Source organism: Trachurus japonicus, chromosome 8 (assembly GCF_045865225.1).
Source record: "Trachurus japonicus isolate A0001 chromosome 8, Traja_1.0".
In the NCBI taxonomy this organism is placed as follows: domain Eukaryota; kingdom Metazoa; phylum Chordata; class Actinopteri; order Carangiformes; family Carangidae; genus Trachurus; species Trachurus japonicus.
Genome location: NC_140914.1, coordinates 29230742 through 29244153, shown reverse-complemented (window position 1 = coordinate 29244153; position 13412 = coordinate 29230742).

Below are 13412 nucleotides of genomic sequence, written 5' to 3'. Positions count from 1 at the left end.
CCAGTGATTGACATATCGGGTTGAACATGCGCTACGTGTTTGATGCGTTTCTAGCGACTCACCGCGCATCCGTGAAACATCGCCGACGGACTTTGTCCGGTGGACCAGTCGCGAGCATGGATGTATTATGGTCGCGAGCCGCCGCCGCCGCCGTTTGTTTCATTGAGAAGCCACAGTGACATGAATGAAGCAGACAGCTAACTTCACTCTCTCATCACTTCTCTTCTTCGTCTGCTATGACGGCTGCAGGCAGCTTCGAGGCTCATTACCGCCACCTGGATTCGAGTGAGGACTCGACTTTTTTTTTTTTTTTTAAATATTCATTCAGACGTATTCGTCGTGTGACTGTGTGCACCGAACCGTGACCCCCGTACCATGACGGAACGGGACGAATACATATACCGTTACACCCCTATCGGGAACTGTGACAGTCTGCTCGCTTTTCCGCTGTTTTGGTTATGCTCCTCTCCTCCATGTGCATCTGTTTACATGCGAAGCCGGTGAAAAATCAATAAGTTACATAACGATGTTACTGCGTGTGTTTGTGTAGTCTTAACCGTCATAAACAAAAGATTATGGGTTACGGAGCGCGTTTGTGTCACGGGGTGCAGAGACGAGAGCTGGGAGACCGGGGCGTCGTTCTCCATTTGTTTGAACGTGGCTGGGTGAAGTCCAGCAGCACTTCACCCACAAACTCTGCCTCAATTCGCATAATCTATTTCCATCACAAAAACTCGCATTTCCTTTAATCGATACGCTGACAAATCCACCCCCTCCAAGTGTATAAACTTTTATGCACATTTACTGCCTTTATTCGAATTTCTGGCGTTTCCATTCAAGTATTTATTCGCAATTTTTGAAAATGCGAATAAAAAAAGGTGGATGGAAACCAAGGGGGCAGTTGTCGGTCTGAGAAGTGAAGCTCACTTCCGCGTTCAAAAAACTGCAATCCCCTCGGATTCCTCTGGGGGTTGGTGTCAGAAGGGAGCATTCTCCATAGACCCCATGTTAAAATTGCCGATTTTACATCCTTAGTAAACATGTTAAAAGCCTGGTGTCAGAATGTTTTTTCGTCTCAATCGATAGTTTCTACCCCCGCACACACTCTGAGGGGGGTGAATTTTTTTTTAACTCTACCGTTTTACTGTTATTAGGTTAAAACTCTGGCCAATTAGGGCGCGGAAACGTTGAGTGACAGGTCCGAGCAGCTCCGTGGACAGCTGCTTCGAGGCCAGTGGGCGGGTTCTCGGCCGGCCAATCCAACATGGCGCTGTTCAGGCCGCCATATTTGAGTCACAAACACGACTCCCCAAAACCAATGGGTGACGTCACGGACGCTACGTCCATTCTTTTTACAGTCTATGATGGAAACGCAACTAGAGAAACTCTTCAGCAACTCTAAACGGAAACCGGCGGGCTGATCTTTGTCTCAGAGCTGACAAAACTCTCCGGTAAGGCATCTTGAGCGGTTTGTGAAAGTAACAGGAAGTGCGTTGGTCACAACGGCTAGCTTGAGTAACGCCAAATTTGTCCGAACAAAATTGTAAACAACTGGTATTTAGACAAATTAACGACACAAATGTCGACAAAGTGATATATTTACAGAGTTTAGAGCTAAAATGAAATCAGCTTCTGACTGCTGATTTCGGCTCGGGTAGGAGGCAGGCTAACACTACCTATACACTTCCAGTGTTTGAGCTAAGCTAATTACGGGCGATACGGCTCTATCTCCCTTGTTACTGCACGCACAGTCGAAAGGATGGTGTCTATCTGCTTGTCATGGACTCGGGAGTGAGGCAAGAGATGAAAAAAAATGTTGGCGTATCCCTTTAAGTCAATGCAAACAAGCGAATTGCTCAGGCGAAAAAATGCTGGAAGGGTGAGGACTCAAACTTTTTTTTTTTTAATATGCACTCAAACATATTCGTGTGACTGTGTGTACGAAACCATGACCCCGTACAATGATGGCACAGGACGAATACAAATACTGTTACACGTCAACTAATAATACATCTTACAATAAATAATGGAATGCTACAAGACAGAGTTGTGACAAGAGTCAGAACTCACTTTTTTTTTTTTTTTTTACAGTGGCCTCAATCCACTTCCATAGATATCTAAACCCAGAGTCTTGTCCAGTTTTCAGGACCGTTCACAGACTGAAGATAACTCAGCTCTACAGGTTGTTACACACTGTAAGTTAAATAGGTACAACACATCCCTAGTACCTCTGCTATCATGAACACATGGTTTTCTTATTTTTGGTGTTTTATTCAAACCAGCTGCAAGAATGAATAAATTGATATTCAGCACACAGCTTTATATTCAGCATGTGAGCGGAAAAAAAGGAATTAAATCATTAAGATCCTGTCACTCTGATGGTGCACTGTGGAGGAAGCACTCTCTCTTTCTAGTTACATTCAATGGAGGGACTGAGATGAAAACGTATGAAAGGAGGAGAAGGTGAATTACTGTCACACTGATGAGGATGATGATGATCATTGATTCAGCCATTTCAACAGCACAGTCAGTTTTAAAATCCATCAGCAACCTGAGAACAGACACTCTCTCTCTCTCTGGTCTGCACATTAATAAATAAATTCTAAGAAGGCTGATATTGAAATGTACAGGTCCTCGATGATAGTGTTTGTCTGCGTAGGTTCGGCTCCAGCACTGCTGCACATTCTCCGACTGACCTATGACCTCATAAATCCTCACAGACAGCACAGCTCCAGCTCGACACATCAGCCACATGATCGCAACTGCACATCAACCCGAGTCAACTCCAACATTCCCCTGATGAATTATGAACAGCTATTAGCTGCTCAGGCTCCATGCATGTTTGATAGCACTGCTGATCAAACAAACCACAGAGTCACAAACATCAACATCAAGAGCAGCTTTAAAATGCCTCTGAATTGAATGTGATGTTTTCACTTGCTGCTAACCTTAAACGCCTCCCTCCCCAGCTCAGCTCAGCTCAGACAAGAAGCACTGAACTGGAATAACTCAATGTCAAAACACATTGACGAGACAGAGGAGAGCTGAGGAGAGGAGAGGGGACAGGTGGGGACAGACGGGAGGAGAAGTTCAGGGAAGACAGGAAGGAGAAAGAAGAGGTTGTGCGTGTGTGCGTGTGTGCATGCACTGTGTAAGAGAGAGAATTACGCACGAGTTTTTAAAGGGGACATATTATGGAAATATCACTTTTTGAAGGCTCTTTAACATATTTAGGTGTTTGTTTGTTTGTCTTGCCTTCCGGCCCACAAAATGTGAGAATTGACAAATAAATTTGTAATTTTCAGGCTCCCTAGGTTGAAATCCATGTGGTTTTAGGAGCTGTTGCCTCTGTTGTCTTCCAGTGATGTAACTAGTTTTCTAATTTGCATAATCCCACCCCTACCTGGTAGCAGTAGAAGGGGCGGGGCAAGCAGTGGTTAATTTGCATTTAAAGGGACAGGCACTGAAACCAGCCGTTCTGAACAGGGCTGTTTTGAGAGGATGAACAGAGCTGTGATGTTTGATCCTTGGAGGATTTTGACCAAAGACATGTCTTTAAGACTGGGAACTATTTTAATTTGTGGAAAGGGGACATAATATGTCTCCTTTAAGTTCCTCTCTAGACATGTTTTAAATTTAAAATCCTCTTACTATACACCTACTATTACACCTACTATTATTTCTCTTACTTTGAGATTGAGAAATCTAGACCAGGCGGTAAGCCCCGCCCACCACCTGCTTGCCCCAGGTTGACAGGTGAAAGAGCAGAGAGCATCAAGGTGGCCAGAGGAGAGAGACTCAGCCACATGTTTGAGCCTCAGCTAGTGGGCACGGACGTGTTAACAAGGTTAAATACCTAGTTTTCATTGGAGTGACTCTTTAAAACATCATACAGCAGCAAGCAACTATTTTTATTGTAAAGTTGCAGTGCTGTCATGGCACAAGGATGTCACTCTGTTCTTTGTTTTTGCATGTGCATGTAAATGAGTGTGAGTATACTGTTTAACCATTGACTATATTGAGACAAAATGTGCTTGACCAGTGTATTTTCCTATTCAAACAATATGGGAACATGTGTTGGTGTCTGAAGCTGGCAAAGTCAGTAGATGTAAGAGAGTTCTCAGTGTGTCTCTGAACTAGAATAACCTCTGATGGCTCATTCCAGGGGTTAAGTAGGTTTTTGCAATGCAGCAGTTTAATTATCCACTACCCATTATCCATTATCCTTCTCTCCTCTTTATAATAAACACAGCAGGGGATTAAACCGGCAGAAAAATCCAAAAAGCAGTTTCACTTCAAAAAATCAGAGATTCACTGATGCTCTTCAGTGGACACAGGACAGGACGTATCCAACAGCTAGGAGCAGAGATTTAGAAATTCTTCATCTGGTCCAAATATAGTTGAAAACAAAGGTGTACAATGTGTCTGTGGCTTAAAACTTGTAGATCAAAATCAAAGTTGAGCTTTTGTCAGACAAATACACTGACATATGATCATAGAGGCTATAATGTCATGGACAGGCATTAGACATTTTAATGTGAAAAACTAAAATACACAACTTATTTGTGGGGTAATGTACATTTGAAGTTGAACTGGTGATTGTTAGCACTGACTGTTACTGTCATTTATCATTTCTGCTGGGACCCGAGTATGAAATGTATTCTCTTCATGTGAAAGCATGTTTAGAATTACACAGTGAACCTTACAATAAATCAGATAGTTGTGTAATATTAAATAGTATATAGTTTATAAAAAATAGTTTATTTGTTATGATAAAGCCACAAAAGTTCTGCAGTCCCCCCGAGCTCACCAGAGCATCTCAGCGTCTTTTTGCTCATGGTTTTGCAGTTGGTGTCAGATGGTTTATCTCTTATTTCCTGTTTGTCATGTTTTCTTGTGAAATTCCCTGTGCCTTGTCTTCCTGTGCTCTCCCTCCTGTGATTACCTCATGGGTCTCACCTATGTTTGTTTTTCCCACATGAATTGAACCTCCATGCACGTCTGTTTGGCCTCTTGGCCAACTTCCAGACTCTTTGTGCCCTTCTATGCAGCATGTTGGCCGGCCCCCAGAGTTATCGCGCGTCTGAGCCCAGCCTCACGGCCGGCCCCCAGGGCCTTGGTGCCTGTCAGCCCAGCCTCCTGGCCACTCTCCAGACTCCTGGGCTGTCTTTACACTGCAGGCCCTGATGCCCAATCCTGATGTGTTGCCTATATCTGATCTTTTTGACTGTCTATTTACATGAGAAGTGACCCATATCTGATATCTGCATTTGCTTTGCTTGCATGAAACAACTTGCTGGAAATAAACTAGTGATTTTTTTTTTTTAATGAGTCCATAATAATTATAAACGAAGATGAGTCTGGTGAGTTTATATCCAACACGTCAATTACAAAGTGAACGTCTGTCCTTACAAAATAAAGTTAGTGAAGTGCCTGCGTGAAGCCGACCTGTTGTGAGATGAGCAGCTGACAGTGACGGTTGTGCCACCGTCTCATCCTCTGTCACGTAGTGAGGACGGGACAAAGCCTCTTGGACACATTTGTGTACATTGTTTGTTTTTCCTCTCTTGATTTCTTATCGGCTCGGTTCAGTTTTTGCCGGTAGGAAAACGTGAAATCTGGTTTTTATCTTGCGCACTCTCTTTTTTCACACTCCCTTGCGTGCCCTCGATCTGCACAGAAATTAATGTTACTTGGGGCTGTGTTTAGCTGAGTTAGTAGAGCACCCGCCCCATGTGTTGAGGCTATAGTCCTCACTGCAGTTGACCCCGGTTGGAATGCCGCGCCGAGCGGCCCTATCCTGCATGTCATTCCCCCTCTGTGCCTCCCATTTCCTGTCACTCTCTCAACTGTCCCGTCAATTAAAGGCAAAAAATCCCCCAAAACTATATATGTATATATATTACTTACTTATCCCCATTACGCCGGGTGGCGCATAGGGCAGCAACAAAGTCCCTCCACTTCTGTCTGTCTTTGGCCATCTTCTCGATGGTTCCCCAGCTCTGGTGGTGCTGTTGTAGTTCCTTCTCTATATAGTCCTACGCCATGTCATTTTAGGCCTCCCTTTCTTTCTTTTGCCCTCTGGGGTCCAATGTAGAGTGACTCTTGGGATAGCGTTGGTGTCCATCCTGAGGACATGGCCAATCCAGGACCATCTTCGCCTTGTGATTATATTGTACATGTGGTCTTGTTGGGTAATGTTGAGAAGTTTATTGTTTGAGATGGTCTTGGGCCAGAATATATGTAGGACTTTGCGCAGGCATGATGTGTGAAAAGTGGATAGTTTGTGTATGTCACTTTCTGTAGTCTTCCAGCATTCCGCACCATACAGTAGTGTCGACAGTACGCAGCTTTGGTATATCCTTAGTTTTGTTTTTGTTTTGTATTGGCTTGATTTCCAGATTTGCTTAAGTTTTATGAAGGCTGTACGTGCTTTGTTGATCCGGTTTTTAATATCCTGGCTTGTTCCTCCATCGTGATGGATGATACTTCCAAGGTAAGTGAAGTGATCTGTATTTTCCAAGATCTGCTCCTCTATTTTTGTATGTGTTGGTGTATTAATGTTGATAGCCATGATTTTAGTTTTATTGATGTTTATGATTAATCCAACCTGTTGACCATAATGTTGCAGTCTGTCTGTCTTTTCCTGCAGATGCGTGTGCGTATGTGATAGAAGGGCTAGATCATCCGCAAAGTCAAGGTCTTCAATGTTAGAGTGGAGGGTCCATCGAATCCCTCTTGACTTGTCTTCTGTTGTTTTCCTCATGACCCAATCTATAGCAAGATTAAAGAGTAATGCTGACATCACACATCCTTGGCGGACTCCGGATTCTACCAGAAAGCTGGTGGTGTTAGTTCCTACTGTGCATGAGAAGCCGTTATAGAATTGTTGGATAATATTGACTATGTGGGAGGGGATGCCATAACTTCTCATGATCTTCCAGAGACTATCGCGATGGATGCTGTCAAAAGCCTTTTGGAAGTCAATGAAGTTGATGTAAAGCTGCCGTTGCCACTCACTGCACTGCTCAATGATGTTTCTGAGAGTGAAGATCTGGTCAACACATCCCTTTCCTTTCCTAAAACTTGAGAGGAAAAAATCGGAATTGGGCCACTGGAACCATGCAGTGTAAAGCCTTGATGACCATAAGCCTGGCAACCAACTTCCAGATTCTCCATGCCAATCTTTTGCTTTTGGTGTTTTCCCCTTTTTGGTTTAGATTTTTGTCCTATTTTTAGAATGTTCTTCTGGTGTTGTTTGGCCCTCGTGTCCCTCCTCCAGACCCCCACCACCCTCTTGAGGTGATGTCCTTGTTTGCTTCCTGTGACCTTGTGTCCTGCTCTTCCAGCTCCACCAAAACGTGACAGAAATGAGTTCACGTTCATGTTCATTCATTCATCTCTGCTGGTTGTTTAAATGGACTAACTGTTTGTTAATTGTTTCAGCATATGTCAGTGGGGTGTTCCTGCTTGGCCCACCATCTGAGTTTGTTCTTTAAAAAAGAATTTCAATGAAAGAAAAAGCAATCTCATTCTGTGATCAAAAATACTTTTGGTGCTGAAGCAGAAATTAAAAGCTTTAGTTCTGGGTAGAATATTTGCTCCAGACAAAAAGGAGGAGGAATTCTCATTACTACCAATAATTTCTGGTTTTTAGAGAAAGCTGGAGGAGGGATTCACATTTTAGTTTGAACTATTTAACTCAGCCATTTATCCAGAGTAGCTAAAACTGAGTAGGCTACAGGTTTAATTCATACGACCCCAAAGGTGTGAGGAGAAACACAGAGGAACTGGAACTGGAGTTAGAAAGAATAGAAGATGAAACAACTCAGAGGATGATGTGAGATCAATACATTTAACAGTTCATAGTTTGGAAAGGAGAAATGGAAGCTGCAGATGCTTTGCAACCTTTCATCTAACATCCTGTGTGTGTGTGTGTGTGTGTGTGTGTGTGTGTGTGTGTGTGTGTGTGTGTGTGTGTGTGCGTGTGTGCGTGTGTGCGTGTGTGTGTGTGTGTGTGTATCTTTGGTGTAAATACGCACATCACTGGTAACTAACCTATTCCACCTGCTTTATGATCACGTATGATGAAAGGCTCAAATTCACAAAGATATTTACTTTCACCACATTAAAAGCCAGTTAATGCAGCTTTCATTCTACCAAAGTGATAAAAGAGAAAGGATGAAACACATAATGACAGTAAGTTTAATTTTTAATCCTGTTCTTCCTCTGGGTTTAAAGAACTTCTGTAAATGTAAAAGCCATAAAACCTTTTTCAAACGATAAAGGTCACATTAGCATTTAGTCTGGGCAACTTACAGCAGTCTGATACAAAGTGATGAATCCTCCAGAAACAGCAGCTGTGAGGCTTCAATTATACATAAAACCTATTAGAAAGTGGACCAGTTTCACATTGAAACATGATGTCAGTTGCATGCATGTAGGCCTGTATAATAATACTGATCTTAAACTGAATAATGCTGCATTGCCTGTGATTTAATTTTTATTTGTCAAAGAACGGATATGTGTTATGTCTCCTCTTACTTTGCCACACATAATATGTATTCATGAACGGCTGTTTTAAAGGGATACGCCAACATTCTTTTTCTTTTCGTGTCTTGCCTCACTCCCAAGTCCATGACCAGCAGATAGACACCATCCTTTCGACAGTGCGTGCAGTAACAAGGGAGATAGAGCCGTATCGCCCGTAATTAGCTTAGCTCAAACACTGGAAGTGTATCGGTAGTGTTAGCCTGCCTCCACCTAAAGTCATCAGAGAAACTCTTCAGCAACTCTAAATGGAAACTGGCGGTCAAAACGGAGGGTTCAAGCAAAGACGGTTTATTTTGGTTCAAGCTAGCTACATCGAGGGTAGGTTAGCTTCCTATTTCAAAGTAAAAGCACAAATTCTATCGTCATGGTTTTCTGTATGTAAAGGGCAACGGGTGTTTTATTTTGTGAAAGTAATCGGAAGTGCCTTGGTCATAACGGCTAGCTTGAGTAGCACCAAATTCATCCAAACAAAATTGTAAACAGCTGGTATATAGCAGGGTTGCCAACTCTCACGCATCTGGCGTGTGTCACACGCTTTTAGGTCCTGTCTCACGCTCTCACGCCACTCAAACAATTCTCACGCCAAAATCAAGCGATTTGGCAAAAAAAAAAAAAAAATTTAAAGCAAGCTTTGGCACTCATCAATAGGCTCTCTGATTGGTGTGCGCGATGCTTATCCGCGTGTCGATTGGACGGCTGCTCAAGCCTGTGATCACAGCACAGTAGGACGGGGAGTTGTCGATCCGCGACCCACCCCCCCTCCACCAACAGCGGCACGGTGCTGAAGCCTGGACCCGACTTGGTCCGAATCCGATGGCCAAAAAAAAGAGGGAGAGAGCGAAGCCCGAGACACAACCTGACCTGACTGAGTTATGTTTTCAGACTGAACGCGGCTCGAACTGACGCCTGCGGTCGGGCTGGTTGGGCCAGTCCGTTGAAAACTATAAAATCAAGACGCAGACTGGGTAGCACAAAAGTACAGCCAGGCAGCTCAGTCCAGAGAGCAGAGGAGAGAGAGACAGCGCAGCAACAGGTGTGTGTGTGTGTGTGTGTGTGTGTGTGTGTGTGTGTGTGTGTGTGTGTGTGTGTACGTCTGTGTGTACGTGTGTGCGCAACTGCGCATGCATGCACGTGTGCCATACCTGCAAACTCTGAATGGGTATGTAGAATGTTTATTACAGAAGAGAAACACACATTTCAGGACCTGACTTGTATCATCAGGCTGTAGTAGAAGACTGAAAATCACTGGACATGTCTGTTCTGTCCTTTCATATATTAATAGGCTCAATAGGCTGGTCCAGGCCAAAAGCCACAGCTCCCCACTAGACCAGTTTCATACACTCCAGCCATACAATGATAGGAACCACAGATCTGCTTTTTTCCCTCTTATCTGAAGCAAATGTTGTGTTTTCCCTTTATTTTCTTCTCAGAGTACACCAGAATGCTTCAAATACATGTTAAAATCACAATTTTTTCCTGGGGGGGGTGCCCCCAGACCCCCCTAGAGGGATGTATTTTGTCACCTATTACACCTCTAGCCTACTCAGTTTGCAGGTATAATGTGTGTGTGTGTGTGTGTGTGTGTGTGTGTGTGTGTGTGTGTGTGTGTGTGTGTGTGTGTGTGTGTGTGTGTGTGTGTGTGCGTGTGTGTGTGTGTGTGTGTGTGAGTGTGAGAGAGAGACAGAGAGAGAGAAAAACTACAATAAACATAACTATTATTATTATTATTATTATTATAGACAACCCCCCCCCGCCAACAGAATCTCACTCCAGCCCAGGACCAAAAGTTGGCAACCCTGTATATAGACAAATTAACGACACACTGCTGATCTAAACAGCTACTTTAAACATGTCTGAAATGTTGATAAAGTGATATATTTACAGAGTTTAGAGCTAAAATGACATCAGCTTCTGACTGCTGATTTCGGCTCGGGTAGGAGAACAGGAGACAGGCTAACACTACCTATACACTTCCAGCGTTTGAGCTAAGCTAATTACGGGCGATACGGCTCTATCTCCCTTGTTACTGCTCACACAGTGGAAAGGATGGTGTCTATCTGCTTGTCATGGACTCGGGAGTGAGGCAAGACACACAAAAAATGTTGGCATATCCCTTTAATTAACAGCTACCGTGCTCTCTTTAGGAGGACAGTGTCTTTCAGGGAAATAGAAACTGAATCACAACATGTTTCCTGGCACATCATCTTAGCACCAAAACAATAATAAGGTCTTGTCCTGAAAATGAGTAAAGAGATGTGTGTGTGAGGCTCCAGTTACATATATGAAGGAGGGAGGGCATGAAGACAGTTCCCCTCAAACCTTCCCACCAATCCTCCTCTGAAGAAGAAAGGGCATGAAATTTAATTTGTTTTCTCTGAGTATAAAAATTCCAGCAGTTCCATTCTCACTGTCAGGGTAATGGCTTCCTTATCTGGGCTCTCTGTTGTCCAGAATGTATAAATAGTGAAATGCCTGCATGCAAAAACATACAACCTCTGGACATGTGCGCATAGCACACAGACACGCACACACATATCATTTGAATGAAAGCCCAGACAGATATCACAATGACAAACTCACACACAGAAAAACACCGTCCATAGCTACGGCACACAAACTGAATGTCCATTCCCCACTTCACATACACACACCACTGACGACAACAACAACAACAAGATAAAGCCCGTTAATGGGAGGCTAATTATTTGTGAAGCAGCAGTCGGGTGCCCTGCCATTCCAACCTGAGGCATTCTCCATCCAACAAGCCATGTCCAGACTTATTAACAAGACTTCCCTAGCTGCTGTGAACCATGTGATTATGTCTAAGTATTTGTCCTGCCAGACTGCACCACAATAAGTAATTAAAAAAGAAGTGCTTATTTACACATGGTGCACACAGGCTTCAACTAAAATAATAGCATTAAATGTGTGTCGTTACTCTCTTATTCCAGCACTCTAGTCAGTGGTAACCATATCCTCACCTGGCTGTCACTCAAAGAGGCCACACGGCATGCAGATCTTTAGAGGTGCCATACGGCATAAACGCAGATGTTCATCAGCTCTAGATTCTATAGTAACATTGTGAAGGTGTTAAAGCCTCAGCTGCTCACAGAGAAATGCACACAGCCTGTATTCACAGACTGAGCTTCAACATGAATGTCAGGCTCTCTGTATCTGTGATGTCACGGCAGAGCAGTCACCCATAGGCCCCATGCATCCACATCCATCCTTCAGGATATGGTTCCTCTGAGTGTTCTCATGAATTCTGTGAGAAATTAAACAACCTGCCTCTAATAAAAGTCTGTTGCTTTCTGGAGTGGAATTTAAAAAAAGAAAAGAGTTAAGAGCTAATTGAAATGTTATTTTTGAATTTGATGCCAACTTACTGTCAGAGTCAGACTTGGACCCACAGAGCAGATTGGAGGCAAACGGATCCAATACAAAGTATTTTACTTTTCATAATGCAGCAAACATTTTCAAGTGGGGACTAACGGCAGTACAGAGTCATGACCCTTTAATACTGCAAAAGGTGCTTTGGCATCGTCTTGCTAAAATAAAAACAATCCTCCCTGAAGAAGACATCTTCAACTTGGCAGCATAGGTTACGTATCCCATGTGCACTAATGCTGATAAGGCTTCTTCTTTACCAAAATAAGCTTTCCAATTAAAGCTTACAAACAGAGAACTGAGGCACTCGTGAACTTATTACAATCTGGTAAATTTGACATATATACATTTATTAATTGCAATACCTCTTATGTTGTTTACAGATTTGAGTGCCCATGTGGACATTTTCTACATTGGGAGAACAAAGCGAAAATTGAAGGCAAGATTGGCAGAGCATAAGCATGCAATTAGAACTGGTAATCCACAGTACCCCATGGCTGTCCATTATAAAGATGTAAATCACGGTAGTTGTGACTCTTTAAATATATCAGGCATAGAACATATTGAAAACTCAATCAGGGGTGGAGATAGACTCAAAAGACTCCTGCAAAGAGAGTCATTCTGGATATATACATTAAAGGCTACCTATTACCCAGGGTTGAATGGAGAACTGGATCTTTCTCCCTTTTTGTGAATGTACTCCAGTAAGCTACTACTGGTATGTTTTGTTGTCTTTTAGAGAAGAACTAAGCAGGATTTCTCTCATGGCTATCCTACATTTTTACCTTCATTAAAAAGCTCCGGAGTAATTGTGATCGTTATCTACATGACTTGTGACTTGTTACGAGTGAGAACAGAGGCTCTCTGCCTTCATCTGGCGTCTCATGGCTGAAAACCAACCTTGCAACATCAGTGTAAGTTACTCGGTCGCCGCCCCGGTTTCCCAGCTCTCCTCACTGCATACTGCGACACAAACACGCTCTGTAACTCGTAATCTTTTGTTTATGACGGTTAAGACCACACAAACACACGCGCCGTAACATCGTTTATGTTATGTAAAATTTCAATTTATTGATTTTTCGCCGGCTTTGTTGTAAACAAATGCACATGGCTGAGAGCAGCGTAACCAGAACAGCGGGAAAGCGAGCTGACTTGCATAGTTCCCCTTTAAGACTGATCTTTGGAGAGTGATGGTGGTTCCTCAGTCTCTTGTTAAGCTCAACATTCATATAGTATGTATATTTTTTGCTTTTATTTTTTATTTTTCTCTTTGATTATTTGTTGAATTAATTGTGTATTGCTGATTCTTCTCCTGTTGTACAGAGTCACTCACCCTGGTCCTGCTGATCAGGTCATGTGACCGCCTACCTGCTCATAGCTTTCCAATTAGTTCAAACTTGCCAAAAAAGAGAACAATTAATATGCCATTCAAATCATTCAATCCCATGGCCCATAATAGATGACTCTTAAAC